Source organism: Neovison vison, chromosome 1, assembly GCF_020171115.1.
Source record: "Neovison vison isolate M4711 chromosome 1, ASM_NN_V1, whole genome shotgun sequence".
Classification (NCBI taxonomy): Eukaryota; Metazoa; Chordata; class Mammalia; order Carnivora; family Mustelidae; genus Neogale; species Neogale vison.
Genome location: NC_058091.1, coordinates 175,082,814 through 175,086,756, shown reverse-complemented (window position 1 = coordinate 175,086,756; position 3,943 = coordinate 175,082,814).

Here is a 3,943-nt window from a genome sequence, read left to right as displayed (position 1 = left end):
TCAAAGGCATTTATCATATCACATTCTGACCTCATTTTTTTCTTTGTCAAAAGATGACATAAGAGGGAAAAATTTTTCTCCCTTAGGAAATTATTAGCTAGGGAAACAATTTCTTTTAATTTTTTTTTTAAAAGATGAATTTATTTTAAAGAGACAGACGAGAGAGAGAGAGAGAGTACGAGCGGGAAGGGCAGAGGGAGAGGGAGAGAGAATGAATCCCCAGCGGACTCTGTGCTGAGCCTGGAGCCCTGACACAGGGCTTGATCTCGATCTCATGACCCTGAAATCACGACCTGAACTGAAACTGAAAGCTGGACAGTTAACCCATGGCGCCGGCGAGGCGCTCTGCTGTGAATTAGCAATACAGATGTTATGAGGCTGAGACCAGGAGGAATATCCCTAGGTAAAAGTGCTATCAGTCACTTTTTCTGCTGAACCGAGCAAGGAGCTGACCTTGACGTGTTCGTTGGGAGCCTAGCATATTTAATATACAGTTCACAGAGTAGTGCATTTGTGGTGTTTTACAACCTCAGGCCAGTTGGGGGTCCACTCCTGTCAGTTTCACAGCCGCTGACTTGCCCTTAGAAAAGATGAAAGTTTAGTGCTTAACCAATTGAGTGCTTTTGCTCATACTTTTAGAGATAAATGAGTCAAAACGTTGTCCCCAAATAATGTCCTATCTTGGCCAAGTTCATGGTAGTGTTACTACTTATTTAGTTTCCAATATTTAAATTTTGGTACTGGAAACTACTTCCATTATATTACACTGTATCATCTGTACCTGGAAACCTTCCAACGTGAACCATGTCATTTCACATGTCTGGAGCTGTCAAATTATTTAAGTAGATTTTTAAAGATAATAAAAGTTCTCTATGAGCTGCTTTTTTCTTTCTTCCCAGTCAGTCTAAGCCTCAAGTATGCACACAAATAATGAGCACATGTTGCCAGGTTACTTGGAAATAGGACTGTGCACTTTTGGCTGGTTTTCGGTCTATGACCACTGCGGGAAAGCTCCAAACTGTCCCTTTGATTCCGCGCTGTGTCACCGCCAACAGGTTGTAAGTAAGTTGGGCTGCCTTCTGACACATCTCACAGTCTCTAAACCTGCACATTACTGTCAACACATCTCTTGTGGCCCATCATTCCCCTTATATAAATAAACTGATATAGACACGTAAGTCTTACAAGAATCTCTGTCCTCTGCCTTCCTACATTCAAATAAAATATATGGTTATATTACTTCTTAGTATCTTCTTGAAGAAATTAAAATATTTCACACACTCAAACCTTAAAACTAACTAGAAATGGGGGCACCTGGGTGGCTCAGAGGGATAAAGCCTCTGCCTTTGGCTCAGGTCATGATCCCGGGCTCCTGGGATCGAGCCCCGCATCAAGCTCTCTGCTCCACGGGGAGCTCACACCTTCTCTCTGCCTGCCTCTCTGCCTACTTGTGATCTCTGTCTGTCAAATAAATAAATAAATAAATAAAATCTTAAAAAAAAAAAAAACTAACTAGAAACGTAGAACCTATTTCCTCTAAGTCAGATAGCTGGCAAATGGCATTTCACAGTCCATTTTAGGTAAGCATCTAGATACCGGTTTTCAAGAATATATGGTTGTTGAATGCAATTATTCAAAGATAAAGTTCAAAAGCAGAAATGTGGTCATCGAATAAATGGATGGCCAAATTGTTGCTTAATTTCCTGCAGCTGAAAATCAAATTTGATAAGATTCTTTTTATTTCTTTCTCTATACTTGCATGTAAAGAGACACACACACGTGCGCACGTGTGCGCGCCCGTGGGCAAACTGTGATCAACTTGCCAAATATATTATAGATCTAATTAGAATATTTTATGACTAGCAAATAAAATGAGAGAGGTTTTAAGTGACTAACACAGGCTAGTGTTTTAGTATCTAAATGGTAGACTATAACTCAAAACTCGCATTTTGGTCTTTCTTAAAAAGTTATCTTAATTGTTGAGCTTTATAGGCATTCCGTAATGCTGGCTTCACAACAGGACCATTTAAAAGTGAGTAAAACACCGGCCTACCATTAAGATACGTGCCCTAGGTCTCCTATGTCATCTGAGTGATAGGGAACCACTGGGTTACTTAGATTCATAATGAACAGCTTTAAGATAATTCCCCTGTGGTTGCCTTGACCTTTCCAAATGTAATATTCTTGGGATTAACATTTTCCTATGTTAAAAAAACATGCCTGCGAAAAGAAATATGTCTGCTGCACAATAGAGAATGGAGTACAATGTGTATTTTTATACATAAAAATTTTTACACTGGGATTCCAGATGTGATAAAATAGTATTGTTTTAATGCCTAGAGTAGATTAAGTAATATCAGAAGGAACTTGAGTATGGGAAGGAGAAAGAATAGGGCTTCTAAGCAGAAGGTAGGATCAAATTCAAAGGGTAGCCACTTAATTTACCAAGAAGATAAAATAAGAACAGGCCAAAGAAACGTGGATGAATTTTCATCAAGGAGAATACTTAAATAAATAAATAAATAAATATTCCAGATTTATTCCAGTGTAGGTTACCTATAAAATATTAAGAACGGGATGGGTGGGGTTATGGGCAATGGGGAGGTTATATGCTATGGTGAGTGCTGTGAAGTGTGTAAACCTGGTGATTCACAGACCTGTACCCCTGGGGATAAAAATATATGTTTATAAAAAAAAATTTAAAAAAAAATTAAGAACATAAAGAAATTTAATAACCATGGAATTGATCAATGAATTAGATTTTATTTAAGATGTACAATCTCCTTCCTCTCATTTTAAAAAGAAATCAAAATGGCCAGCAACATGTGCTCAAAGACAACCTCTATGATGATGTAGAAAACATGATGCTGACCTGTCTTCTGAGCTCAATGAATGGAGTCAAATGCTGACTGGATAAATAAGTGCGATGGACATATCCAGCAGAGCTGGGACACCTGTAAAAGTTTTTATCAATAGACCAGGCAAGGAATCACACAACATACCTCTAATGCAATTTCTCAGAAGCAACTCCTCAGTCCTTTGGACAGCGTTTCCTTAAAAAACAAATCCCTGTCATAAGATCACCCTTCTGATGATATGCCAAGAGAGAGGACAAAAAGTCTTTGCTTTTTTGTGAAAAGTTCCCTAAACCTATCATTTATTTGACTCATTAAAGTCACTTAATTCAAAACTAATTCAACAAACTGAGCAGTGAAAGTCAAAGCTTATTGTACTTGTATACGTACTATAGAGAAAAGGTAGCTTATCTAGGTTATCTAGAACCCATTCTTTCATTTTTCTTCCCTAATAGTATGCTTCATTTTTTTGTTCCTCATGCTGGTTTCAAAAAAAAAAAAAAAGAGTAGAGTTTAAGTATCCACCATTGGTTTCAATGCAGGAAAATAAAAAACTTACTACTGCAACTGTCTACATTAAAAAAAAATAGCATGTTTACTAACTTATGTTATTTTAGAAATCTTCCAAATGAGAGTTTTTTTTCTAACTATGCAAAAACTTATTTCTAAAGAACTTTTAAAAAGGCATAAAAATGAAGGAAAAATTAAGTATTGTTTTCTTTATAATGGCAATTGATGGAAATTTTCCTTCAACAAAACTCGGTACAAGTTTTCTGGTTAAAAGTTATTGTTTAGAGTCTTTCTTGCCTGCTTTCTGCTCTAAAATTGGTGCAATAAAACAAAACAGGGAAACAGAAGGAAAGCTTTTATTTTTAATGAAACTATGGAAGAACCACTGCCAAATATAATGAAAGACTGAACAAATGGAGGGAAGATTCTAGGGATTTAAACCATTTCAGATCTCAAATAGGATACAGAATATGCCCAAATTAGGTGGCATAACCTAAAAGGTGGGCATGGGGGCCAGTGAGTGACAACTTCCTTGGAAAAAAGAAGGTCAAAGGCACATAAAGACTGCAAGAAAGTCT